This window comes from Etheostoma cragini, chromosome 1 (assembly GCF_013103735.1).
Source record: "Etheostoma cragini isolate CJK2018 chromosome 1, CSU_Ecrag_1.0, whole genome shotgun sequence".
Lineage (NCBI taxonomy): Eukaryota > Metazoa > Chordata > Actinopteri > Perciformes > Percidae > Etheostoma > Etheostoma cragini.
This window is the reverse complement of record NC_048407.1, coordinates 13,214,452-13,228,782: the sequence shown is the minus strand read 5'-3', so window position 1 is coordinate 13,228,782 and position 14,331 is coordinate 13,214,452. Positions and strand designations below refer to the sequence as shown.

The window sequence follows — 14,331 nt, the reverse complement described above, 5'->3', positions numbered from 1 at the left end:
TTTATGACTTTTTTTCAACACACGATACTATGCTTTTTATGACTTTTTTGACACACCATACTATGACTCTTCATGTCTTTTTTCAACATACCGTACAACGATTTTTTTGAAATACTATAATATGACTACTTTCAGCATACTATACTATGACTTTTTTGTCCCTTTTTTCAACATACTATACTACGATTTTTTTATGACTATTTTTTCATACTGTTCTATTACTTTATGACTTTTTCCATTTGCTACACTTTGACTTTTTTTGACATACTATGTTATGACTTTTTCCACATACTACACTTTGACTTGTTTACGACTTTTTTGGTCATACTATACTATGACTTTTTTCGTCATAACATACTATAACGTTTTCTGACTTTTCAACACACTACTGTTTAATATGACTTTTTACCACTTGCTATACTTTGACTTGTTTATGACTTTTTTGGCCATACTATGACGTTATTCAACATACTATACAATGACTAAATGAATACTTAAATGAATACTTAGCATATCATTTTTTTATTTATTAACTTAAAATACTATGACTTTTTTTTCCATTCTCTACTGTTACTTTTTCATGACTTTTTTGACGTACTATACGAGGACTTTTCTATCACTTCTTTTCAAGATACTATATTTGATGGCTTGGTGTCTCAGTGGTTAAAACCGCTCCAAATAAGACCGGTAAACTTTTTTTTACCAGACATTTTTTGGTTAGAGTTTGTTCTTCCAGACTTTCTTTGACATACTACTATGCCTTATAAAATACAAATTGAATAAACTATACTATGACATTTCTATCACTTATTTTTTGATTTGATGGCATGGTGGCTCAGTGGTAAGCACAGCTCCAACTAAGACCAGCAAGTAGGCATTGCAAACTCTGACCCTTGGTTGGATCCCCAGTCCGGACCAGCCATTTTTGAGTTAGTTTGTTCTTCCAAACTTTCAACATACTATACTGTGACTATTTCAACTTTCTATACTATGACCTTGTAATCACTTTTTCCGATCTACTATATTACCACTCTTTTTGACGTAATATACTGTGACTTTTGAAGATGTCGTTGGCCTTTTCGAAATACTACTGTATACTGACTTTATCCAACATACTGTACAATGATTTATTAGCACTTATTTTTGACTTACTATACTTTGACTTTTTTTGACTTACTATACTATGACTTTTTTAACATACGATACCATAACTTTGTTTTGGCTTTTCTCAACATACAATACAATAACTTTTTTTGACATAGTATACTATGATTTATCATCACTTTTTTTGACAAACTGCTGTATTCTATAGCTTTTTAGAATTGACATGCAAATTGTATATCAATACGTTTGTAAATGCTTTCTGGTGCTGGGATGTCATTATATTGACACCATGTATTGTTTGGGTTTTATAGAGGCTTCTTCAGAAGTTTACCAAGGCTCTTTCAGTTAATCTCAGGAAGGAAGGACAAGCTGCTGTTCTCCTATAGGCCTTCTATGACACAACTTTTCCTCAGGCCAAAAAATTACAATCACAGACAGCAAAAGTGATAGTGAAAGTAGTGATAGAGTAGTGATAAGGCAGCATGGTGGCTAAGTGGTTAGCACTTCTACTTGGTTCCTGGTTTGAATCCAGGTCGTTCTGGGCCTTATTGTGTGCAGTTTGCCCCGTGTTTGCGTGGGTTTCCTCCGGGTGCTTTGGTTTCTTCCCACCATAAAAACATGCGTGCTAGGTAGGACTACAGTTGAAAAGTAGCAGATTGGTTAACACTGGCGCATTTTCTAGAAATGTTTATTAATTTAAAAAAATAATTAAATATGTGTGTGTCCTGAGTGTGTTTACACCTGTACTTAGAGCTTTGAGCTTTATACAGTATGTCTTTCTCTGTAAATACATACGTCTGTATGCTGTAAAGACATAGTGGCACAGACGGGCAAAACATTTAAAAGAATATTTAACACAGTTGATTGAGATTTCCTCAAACCCATTTTATCAACTAATTTATTCTTTCAGTTACTTCTTCATCCAAATTAAAGCTATGTATTGGTATTATCTGCTTTATTAAGACAGATTAATAAGAACCATTTCCACTTTTCCATATTTGCCTGCAACTTCTTACACATTTTAACCAGTGATTCAGCGTAAAACTCAGTATGAGTTTTATTTAAATAAAACTCATACTGAAACCGTTCCCACTTTCACAACTGTTCTTACTACCTCACCTTCTTCTTATGCAATTAAGCCAGCAATACAGTTTAGCTTTTCTGCAGGAAATGCATTTTCTAGTTACCTGATGAGAAGACGGGATACAACAAAAAGAAAACGACTATGGTTAAATTAAAAACAAAACTTTCAATCTCATTCTCAAATGAAAATGAATTGTCTACAAGAAGCTTCAAATAAACAACTAGAGTCTACAAGGTGTAGGAAGAGAGTATAATGTACGTCTTGTATGGTTACATGCGTGACAGTTATATTTACCTGGCTTTTAGGTTAAGTGACACTTAAAAAGACATATCTGTGCATGTCAACATACAGTATCTAAATGAATGCAAAGTCTTTGAATTAAAGGTGTCCTTTTGGTGTGTTTATATAATAACAGGTTATCTGATCTAAAAGGAATCTATAGTTTCCTTTCTTTCAGATATAATCTTAGCTCATCAATAGCAGTTAATAAAGTGGACACATTTGATAAACCGCAAAAGAGGCGGACCAAATAAAACCGCAAAGGGTTCAGAGTCTAAATTCAATCTGAATTGGGGAATTCCAACCTTGCGACTCTCCAATCTCTTTTCTAGCTCACCAGTTAATTTTTTCCACACTGGAAACAATAGCTTCCTTTCAACATAATCCTGTCCAGTGTGAGTTTTACAACCATTTAATGGGTCATTCCATCTAACAGCCTTGTCTTTTACTATCACCCATACAACGGCTCCATTGTGCATAGACATGGGAAATAGGAGATAAATACACCTTATCAGCTACAAAAAGACCTCATTACTTTCACCCTGCTATCTCACTGTCCCTCTCCACCATGCATTATCTGCCCACTTATGGGAATATTTAGAGCCATCAAGTGCTTTGAAGATCTCCGCCAGTTGGCTGTTTGCTCTCTCTGTTTACTCCTTCTACAGATCAACTCTGTTTCAACTGGTCTGTATATAGTGTTATAAACACGTCTTACAGCCATACTTTGCTCTCTAAAATTACATTTAAATCTGCTTCTGATTGCTACTTTGGGGATTAGGATTATTGCTCATGATAGCATGTCTTCTGCAATGCTTTCCGCTGTGAAAAAATAACAAACCGCCATTAGCAATGGAGTGTCTTCTTATTGCTCAATTTACCCGTCAACACTAACCAAAGGTTACTGAGGGGAGAAGAACAGATCAGGGGTAAGAGATAGTGGGAGCGAGACACAGGCAGATTTTAAATTACAACAATTCTTCCACTTGTAGTTAATGTATTCACTAAATACTGAGACATTTGAAGTTTTTTGATTTTAAGGTTTGAACAGCACTCGACTAAAGAATACTGCTGCATTCAAACAGGTGAAAAAACGTTTTTTGGCATGCTTGCGGAAAAAAAACGTAGGCATGGCAGTCATTCTTTTCACCACTTTTGTATGGACAGAAAAATTTAATGGATTGACGTAAAATTTCTCATAATCATGGTCTCTAGAGGATGAATCCCAATGACTTTTGAAAACCCCTTACTTTTCCTCAAGCACCACCATGAGGTTCACATTTGTGGGTTAAAGAGTACAACTGTTGGTCTTGAAATTTAGCAAACAAATTTAGTACAGTGGAAATATCGAGGTACCTTTTTAAATAATCTGAAATAAAAAGGATTTTGACAGTTTCTGTTAAAGTGCTTGTGGATGCTTATTGTGTTGTGTTTCAAGTACGGTGTGGTTCATGGTACATTGTACATGACACACATCCCAATCCAGTGAGGTATGGGACATTGTGTAAACTGAAATAAAAACAGAATTTTTTAAATCCTTTTCAACCCATATTCAATTGCGTACACTACAAAGACCCGGTATTTAATGTTCAAACTGATAATCATTTTTTTTTTTTGCAAATATTCCCTAATTTTGAATTGTATGCCTGCAACATGTTCCAAAAAAGCTTGGACAGGGGCAAGAAAAGACTGGGAAAGTTGAGGAATGCTAAAAAACACGTTTGGAACATTACACAAGTGGACATTACACAGGTGGGCATGAACAAGCAAGGATGACGCGAGGTTCACCAGCAAATATTCCAACAGTTTTAATTTTTCTCAATGTACAATTGCAAGGAATTTGGGGATTTCATTGTCTACAGTCCGTAATATCATCAAAAGATTCAGAGAATCTTAAAAATCTTTCCACGGAAGCGGCAAGGCCAAAAACCAACAATGAATGCCCGCAACCTTTGATCCCTCAGACAGCACTGCATTAAAAACAGTGATCGTTATGTAAAGTGATATTACCACATTGGCTCAGGAACACTTTGGAAAACCATTGTCTGTTAACACAGTTTGTCAATATATCTACAAGTGCAAGTAAAAACTCTACCTTGCAAAGCAAAAGCCATATATCAACAAACGCTGCTGGCTTCTCTGGGCCTGAGCTCATCTGAGATGGACTGACACAAAGTGGTATAGCTTTCTGTGGTATGACAATTCCACAGTTTTTGGAAAGCATGGATGTCATGTCCTCTGGGTCTAATAGGCAAAGGACCATCCAGACTGTTATCAGCACAAAGTTCAAAAGCCAGCCAGCATCTGTGATTGTATGAGGGTGTGTTGGTGCCCATGGCATGGGTAACTTGTAGTGATGGCAGGCTCTTTTACACGAGGCAGTTCAACTGGACGGTCATTGGTTGGCCTACTGAGGCCTACTGAGTTGGTTGGCGCACCAGGCAACTGTAGCAACCTGGTGCACGGTCTCCTCGTTACAGCCTAACTAACGTTTAACTTAATAAACTAAACTACCACGATAAACATGACATGTATTTGATGTGATATCCACCGGTGATGTAGCTTATGAATTTCTAATTACACAATCATCTAATATGCACGAGCAGTAAGACACCTGTTTGATTACATAGACTTGAGTGATTTCACGGTTACCTTGGGACAGCCTACCTACCATGTAGCCTGCAATTTTCACTTCTACCAAGAGAACATGACGTGTATTTGTATATAATGTACTTCCCCATCAATAATGTGTGAATTACCATGAATAAAATGATCCAAGATGCACTAAAAACAAGGCTTGGTATATAACTCAAACTTTTCAAAAACAGAGACAGTGCTTGGTTACATTTGAGTTGCATTGGGCCTCGTTCAGTTGCCTGATGCGCGAACTCTTTCGGTGCTGCTTGGCTCGCAGTAGCCCATTTCCTGATTGATTCCACCACCACTCCAGTTGAGGTGCTGCAGTAACACAAAGCATATTTCCTCAATTTAAATGTTCTGAAACCAAAAAACTGGCTGAACCGAAATACGTGTTATGGCGTCGAGCAGGAAGACTGAGGCTGCATGTTATCCGTACATCTCCAGGTGAATTTATGCAGAACTTACAATGTTTTTTACGTGTGGGCTTTTATCCTGTAAATCCAATGTTTTTTTGTTTTTTTCATCTTGTCAAAACTGAATCTGTGTCCTCTTGTGTGCAGAGAGCAGCAACTTCCCAACTATCGACAGGTGGAGGAAAAGATACAAAAACAAATGCACATATCAGAAAAAGGACAACCACCAGCTGCAGCTGAGGACAGACAGGAAGGACATCTACAGGTTATGAAACATGACACATTATAAGTAACATTTTGAGTTGTTGAGAGCTGGGGCCATGCAGAGTACAAAATAAATTCAATCACACATCAGGCTAATCTTTTAAGCAAATTAATTTCCTGGTGGCAATGGTAATAGTGCCACCTCATTTCAGGTAACTTCTGTTAGGACGCAGTCAATATTCAAAAAATTGAAATGAATTGATCATTCACTTGACTTTGTCAATAGACTAATGGAGGGCTGCTAAAATCTGTCAATATTTAAGTGTGGCAGAAGTAAATCAAAGCATTGTGGTATATTTTAATGGCCCTCAATTGATCAAAATGTCATCAGAGGTGTGACAAAGTGGAGTCTGTCCGGCTCCTTAAGCAACAGAGCTCTGATGAAGTGACAGAACAGTCAAAACACCCTATAGAATACCAGTAGACAGAATTCTATTTATTTAGCTTCTGCTTAGCACACTATTTAGTGAAGACCAGAAATACAGATACAACTGGATCTGTGTGAAGTAGAGGTAGTCTTGCCATAACTTTCTAACTAACTAACAGTGTCCAGTTTGGCAAAAACAATCAATGCTCAAACATCAAGTTGGTACTTGATGTTTTAGCATTGATTGACAACACAGCCCAACATACTGCATCACTGACTTTGATGGAACAATGAAAGTTTAAATACAATTGTCTCTGCCTCATGCACTCATCTTTTCTTCACTCCTTGTTTATTGTATTTGTTCTATTTATGGCTTCAAGGGTAGAGGTCAGGGAATTCATCCCTCTCTGTCAGTGTGCTAATTAGTTTGAATAAACAGCTCTTCCCCCCGTTAAACTAGGTGTGCTCAATCTTAAAGGTGCAATATGTAATACTGACAGCTAGTGCTTGAAATGCATACTGCAGTACAAATTCAAAATACTGGAGAAAGTCAGCCGTACAAGGTTTTAACTCTGCAGGTTGCCCAAACTTTTGCAGACGCCATTTTTTTGTTTTCTGTTATTTGAAAGTGTAAATGATGGAAATAAAATCAAGACTTTTGTGACATTTAATACAAATGTCTAATCTGTCATTTGATGCCTTTTGGAGATTTTTCCATCTTTTCTTGGTTTCTTTATGCATATTGCTATTGCTATTGGAAATTAGCCAATGCTTTTCTTTTAGGTCGGGTAGAATCTATCTCCATGATCCTGTTGTTTGTTTGCTGCTTTCATGGCTGTACTAACATTACAGCTGTAGCGTGCTGGCTTTGTATTTTTACAGGTGTATCTGGCACCCCGGCCTGGCTGTCAAAGTGGGCAGTTGGTAACAACCCACAGGCCAAAACACAAACGGAAATTCTGTCACAGAACGGAAATTACAAAAGGTGAACATACTGGCATTAGCATTGTTCACAGAAAAGATTGTATTTCAACTTTTGATGACGCAATGAGGGCATTTTAGGATTTATTACATTAAATACATTAAATATTGGTTCTTAAACGTAGCCTAAATCGTTTTTAGTCAACCTGCCACAAATAACTAGGATAAATTCTCCATCTTGCTTGGAATGAAAATGTGCTTTGCAGATGTCGAACAGCCAAACTTTCAATCTTATGTATGCTTATCTTGCATCAGTACACAGAAAAAAAACTCTGTATGTTCTGTTCTATTTAAAAAAAAGAAATACCAACATTTTTTAAAAACCATTTAAGACATAAATAAACTCAACCCGTTGCATTTTACAAACACATATGATAAACCCTCCGAAATATGTCAAAATGGTGAAAGTTTGAAACTGCTTTTATTGCCCATTTAAACAGATTCCCACCCACTCTGTGACAACCAGCCTTTCCCCTTGCCTTTGGGTCTGGCTGTTTGAAGCAGATACAAACTCGTTGCCAGCCACACATTGTGTAAAAAAGTTATTTTCGAGTATTACCAAGCCTTTAGAGCGACATACATCTTAGTCTAAGATTTTGTTATGTATGTGTTTTTTACACATTTTTGAAGGCTCACTACGCCCCCTCTTTATGCTTTGTCTGCGTATAGTATACCGCAAAATCTAAATATATTGTAAATTACTGTAAATTAAATGTTAATACCCATAATGCAATGAAAAAAGAATTGTGGCATTTTGTGGTAAATAACTGTAGAAATTACAGCAAAGTGTAACAGTGTAAGGATGTCATCTGTAATTTTGGTGTAATATTTCAATTGAAAGGGTTGTACATACTACAACATACTAAACATACTACATTTTCTTCCATTTTTACCATGGACAAACTTTTGGACTCTCACAAGTAATCATACATGGTAAACTGTAGATCAGTCATAAGGGAATCGCTTACCCTCAGTTCCAATTCCATGTGTTAAAAATTAGCTAGCATGTATTTGTGCCTCCTTTTCCTGGTTGCCTGTAAGTTTTAGAATAGATTTGAAATTTTTTTACTATTGATATTTAGGGATTTTTGGTGTTTGCCTAATTTTGTCCTAATTTTTTTATCATCTTTCCCCACTGTTTCAACCCTCATTTCATGATACTGGCTAATTTTTTGATATTGTTTTTTTCTGCTGGTTTTTATAGTCTTTTGGTTTATTTTGCCAAGTGAAGCACTAGAGAGTGAATTAAAGTCAAGTAAAGCATTTGTGTTGACATCCTCATTCGGTGTGTCTCAAAATGATTCCGGGACACAAAGTCCAACACCTGCCATATTTACATAGCTAGATGTCATATTTATTGACATTTGGTTTTGTTTAAATATCCTTATGAGATTAGCACTGTTTGTGATATTCTGTTTGCACTTGGTGCACTGACGTGTTGAGTACCAGCTCTGAGCGAGCTAACTGAGGAATTAGCAATTCCATAATTGGCTGTTCTGTCAGAGGTTCTGACAGGCCGAGATGATGAAGTGGTCACTAAGTGATTTGTCTCCTGCTCTGTCTCAGACAATGCTTAACACACTCCAATCCACTGTCTCCTGCCTTACAAACTCCTTTACTCTATTTCCCTCAAAGACTGTAATCAGGAGGAACAGGGATGTGCTTTTTTTTGTTTAACTAGCGGCACCTTACAGAAGAAGCACTTTGAATTTCCTTGTGCATTTTTAATGATGTGCAGATGTCCTGTCTCTGGTCATACTACTAAAAGAGCTACAAGCTAATCACAAGAAGACTGTCGTCCAAGATAAAAGTTTTAACAACAAAACCACATTTGTTCACGTTTACAAAGGCCTATTGCATCCGTAGGGATTATTGATTATTATTGACTCCATTAGAGAAAAAAGAGGTAGTCTGTCCTGGGGAGTTCAGGGTGGAGAGATTGGTCAACAAAACATCAGACTTAAACACAGGAGACTGCTGTTTTTCTTCTGTTTCCTACCACATGTCAACTTGTTTTTTCTCTTTAATCATGATGATTGTTCTCAAGCCTCAGCTGTTCTAGTTGTTCCTTTCTTACACTGCAGTGGGACTTGTATTATATTTTTTTAAGTTAGTTTTGTTTTATATAGAGCACTTTAAGGTGACTTGTTGCTGAAATGTGCTATTTAAAGCTGCCTTGCCATCGTGCTTATTACATAATGTAACCATGATGACATGGCTCTACAGGGCATGGACAAATTACAGGTTTGCCATTAAATTCAAAGGAATTGTTGAGTTAACCCTGGCCTGAGAAAGTCCTCTGTAGTATGGAAGGTGCCCGGTGTATGTCCCATAGCTAACTGTCTGAAGTTAAACTGTCACTAAAGGTTGGGTTAGGTTTATATTTAGTGAGTTAAGTGTTGTAATTTTGGAAAAGCTGCCACTGAAGAACTCCAGCTATTTGAGTTTATTGTTGTACGGTTGCGTCCAGGATTTTGGATTAAGATGGTATAAACATGAACATGTAAAAATACAAGATGCTACTTCATCTTCATTCTGTCAACAAATCCAACCAATAAATATTACTATGTATGTACCCACCAAAGATTTAAAAACTGTGCCTTTAATGTCCTTCCTTGTCCTCCCTCTTTTCTTGCACCGGCTCCTTCGATTTCCTGTTCCCCCTTCCTAAGGCTTTGCGCTTGCCCTGACAATGCAGCATTATGGAAATAAATTGTTCCATTAGGTGCATTGTGTTCTGTCATCAGGCCAACCACACTGGGTTGTTAATGGACACAGCCTCCGCTTTGATTGAGACAAAAGATTTATGAAAAAACACACACTGTCGGCATATCATCCAACATACTTTCCTTCACTGAGGTGTCACACCTTGTCACACCTTGCAAGAAGGGAACTTATTAAGTCACAATATATATATATATATATATATATATATATATATATATATATATATATATATATATATATATATATATATATATATATATATGTATATATATATATATATATTAAAAATATATATATATATTTTTATATACATTTTATACATATATACTATAAAAGGTGAATGACTGTCACACAGGCTGCAAATAGTCTATTCTATAGACCAAATCATAAACCATATTTTTGGACAATAATAATTTTGACCTGATGATGATGCTAGATGAGGGTCAGGGGATAACACAAGTTATTACAATTGATCGTGAGGTAGACATGATGTACATTATGTATATATGTAAATACCGTTGTTGAGATATTACCCTAAAAGTCTAAATTTAATGGAGTTGTTAGAAGTCAAGTCAGAGATCACCAAATGCAGTGTGATTAATCTTCTGGGGACCATGCATGTCTGTTCCAAAGTCATTTATCCAGTAGTGGTTGACGTATTTCAGTCCAGAGGGGGAGAGAGCGACCAATCAACATTGGCCACGTTGCTTTTAAACGTAAAGCATCTGACCAGTCATACACTCAACAAGCAATTGTTTAAGCCAAATCACGAGTAAGATATCTGCAAAAGCTGATGTTGCTGTTACAGTGTGTTTGTCTAGGTGCAGCAGGTCAGACCAGTGTGTAAGCTACGTGCTATTTCTATACTTGTATCTTTACCTATTTTGTGGGAATCATGCAGGCCTTAGTCATTCCCTCTCTATGACACAGGTGTGTGTTTATGTGTGTGTTTGTGTGTGTGTGTGTGTGTGTACAAGTGTGACTGATCCCATTTATCAGGCCAGTTAACCCTTGGCAGCAAGTAGTAACACAGAGCAGAGGACCAGAGGGGGATGCAGGCACTCGCTCTAATTAAATCTCCCCTCCACCTTACCACCCACACCTACACAGACCACCTCCCTTCCTCCAGCAGGAGAGACTCTGACCTTCCAGCATGTAGGCACCATCAGTGAACATGTTAGCTGACATTAGCATTTAGCTCAAAGCAACGCAGCCTCCTATGCTGTCACCTTGTTTGTGTTTGTTAAAATTACTATACTACATAAACCATATATCTACTTTGATACTATGTAAGCTTATCTGTTTCTCTTAGAAATTGGGTCCACAAAGCAGCAGAATAAATTATTTAAATTAAAAGAAAAACAGGAACATTGTGTTCAACTGTGTAATTCTCTGTCCACATCAATAGATTTGAGTTTTTGTTGTTACAACTTTATTTGTCTTTCCAGGGTTGTTGCGCTAATCGACATCTGATGATGATGCATTTCCCCTTTCAACTCTGTATGCCTTCACTGAGCTGTTGACCTTTTCTAATCCATCCTGTTTTCAGTGCTGGTGGCATATGGTCGTAATGCCGACTCAAAATGAATGGGTCCTTCCTTCGCTTGTGAAGTATAACAGTGAATAAAGTAGCGTTGGTGTGAATAAGTGTTTGCACTGGTGTTAAGGCGCACAGCGGGCTTTTGTGTGGGTTAAGAGCAGGGTGGGTTGAGAGCAGGGTAATCTGTCTGGCTGACAGCATCAGAGCGGCTCGCATCATTAATACAGTCCTGGGCGGAGGCGTAGTCACAGCGGCTCCATCCACTGTTTGTGAAGATTACACATGAACTTTCACAGAAATCCAGCCATTACTGTTTTAATAATATTGAAAGTGCAGCTACTATTTTATGAACACAAAGTTTACTAGCCCAAAAATGTTTAACTATTTTGAACATTGGTGTTAAAAATCAAATGATTTCTCCATCAGTCACAGTCCATCATAATAAGGCAGATAGTGTGTTAATTACTAGCAGCAGTTCTAAGGAAAACTTTATTATTTATTATTTATTTTTATTATTTATTATTATTATTTATTATTTAAACTGATTTGATCTCTATATATTCTTTCATTCTAATTTTCTCAAGTTAACCCTTTTTTTATTCCTTTAATTACGGTTTATCATTGGGCAGCATGGTGGCTCAGTGGCACTTCTACCTAACAGTAAGAAGGTTTTGGGTTTGGATCCAGGTCATTGAGGGCCTTTCTGGGTGGATTGCTTATTCTCCCCTTTGTGCAGTTTTTCTCCAGGTGTATGCTTGGTAACTAGGACTACAGTTGAAAATTTGACACTTGTGCATTAACATAAATGCATTGCCCAAATAACTAAATAAAATAAACATTACAATGTTGAGGTTCTGAAAATGTCTTAAAAACTAAAATTACCAAAAGAAATAAAAACAGTGTTCTCTAAAAAACAGCTGTAAGTACGGACCCAGCCGGAAACACGTTGGCAAACGGGGCTCCGGTGAAGCAAATGGACCAATCACCCGCCTAGTGGACAAACATGATTACAGAAAGATTCATGGATAACATTCAGCAAGGTTTGGAAATAAAATGCGTCTCCCCCCAGACAAATATGACACATGACAACTCAAACCGGAAGGAAGGTTGCTCAGCTGACCCCCCCCTTCTTACAACCAAACAGAGCACAACACCGAAACAGCTGGAGGAAGTTCATGAATAACCAATGCTCCCTTAAGAGAAAAAGGGTTTAATGATGACTTACTTATCAATATTTGCTGTGAAAGGGGAATTCTTCCTTCTCCTTAGAATGTTGAGTTTCTACAAATGTTTGAAAAACTAAAACTAACAAAACAATAAACAGTGTTGAAAAAAGAGCAAAAAAAGGGAGATAATTAATTTCCATATACTAAGAAGAAGAAGACATTTTTACACTCTACAATGCAATAAAACCACAACACCGTAAATTGCAGCTGTTGCTTGCTCTTACTATACTCTCTTAACTATCACAGCGGGTGTGCCGCATTAGCTCTTGCCAGAATGGGACGCCTTGAAGTGTAAAGTGCAGAGAAAAACACTATTGGAGTGCCGGCAGCAGGCATTATGAGTAATCTCTATCAGCTGAAGATCAAACAGCAGCAAGGAGAGTGGCAGAAGGAGTGTACATTTGAACTATGTGTAACTATTTGTAGTAGCAAAAATACTTATGGGGCAGGACAACCATAATACTGTTTTGGTCGACATAAAACTCATTCAGGCTTTGGTTTGAGGCATCAATGGTTTGAGTTGCATCTGCTAATGTCTCCCTGCTCTTGTCCAATGAACATACAACACAACTAGTTCAGGAACAGTCTCTGGGGTTTGTCATAAGGTGTTCTGGGAAATGTGGAAAATTACAAAAAACATCACACGTTTTAGGGGCCAATTTAAATTAAGGCAAATGCGCCAAAAAATATTTGCAACACATTTGATTTTATTATGTAGAAATGCAGAAATATCTGGTTGTAAGTGGTGATGTGTAGGATAATATCAAAATATCAAGATCCTTGATGTCGTAGGCAATCCCAGCAACTTGCACTTTTATAATAATTTGATTAAAAAACAAAAAGATGAATTAAATTTACATTGGTTTCTGGTGGACATTCTGGATATGACCGACAAGGGCTTTCTTCTAACAGCAGACACATTGGATTTCAGACCATTGCTGTATTTGTAATCTATTAACATAAAGCTGAAGAGATACCACTGTGTGTGTGTATCTGCATGCATGCATTCAGAGGGTCACGTCAACATCTCATTTATGTAATGGGTTCACATTTATCGCACTCTGACATGACTGACAGGTGGAAATGACATCACTAACATTTAAATTGTTGTCCTTCTCTCTGCAGAGTAATACATACTAAGTGATACATATCCCACCAACAAGCCATTTCTACACTCATCTACCCCATCTTTACTCCAACTTGCACACACACACACACAAACACACACACACACACACACACACACACACACACACAGACACACACACACACAAGGTTTAATTTCCCTTTCTCTGTTTCATTTTACTGGCCCTCGCAACCTCACAGTGTCAATGCACTATCCAATTGGCATAATTGAGTCGGGTCAGATGATAAAGAGACCTATAACAATCAATGCAGGTGAAATAAAAAACATCTCCCAGTTATTAGTTTTGTCCTTTTCCACCGTCAATCAATGCCCCCCTCCCCTACATCTGTTTAACAGACTGGGACTGCTGCGTTTATTTGAGGGAGAAGGTTTGACATCTCAGAAGGAAGAATGAGGAGCCATGAGGAGGTGAAAGCAGAAGAAGAAGTAGAAGAGATTAGGGAGAGGAGGTTCAGCAGTATCAGAGCTGAAATAGATGAGATGTGACAGGCTGCCACTGTTCTCAGCACGTTCTCATCAGCATGACACAGCTGTCACAGCCCTATTTCAGGAAAATTAA

The 14,331-nt window shown here is 37.3% G+C and overlaps 1 long non-coding RNA gene across 1 annotated transcript; it reads right to left on the bottom strand.

The window, feature by feature from the left end:
* Positions 1 to 256: 256 nt before the first annotated feature.
* Positions 257 to 12,545, bottom strand: LOC117948681. The gene is made up of 3 exons (XR_004657523.1): positions 12,327 to 12,545; positions 3,125 to 3,129; positions 257 to 267 (listed from the first exon to the last, which is right to left on the bottom strand). It is a non-coding gene; the product is annotated as an uncharacterized LOC117948681 (long non-coding RNA).
* Between the last annotated feature and the right edge of the window lie 1,786 nt (positions 12,546 to 14,331).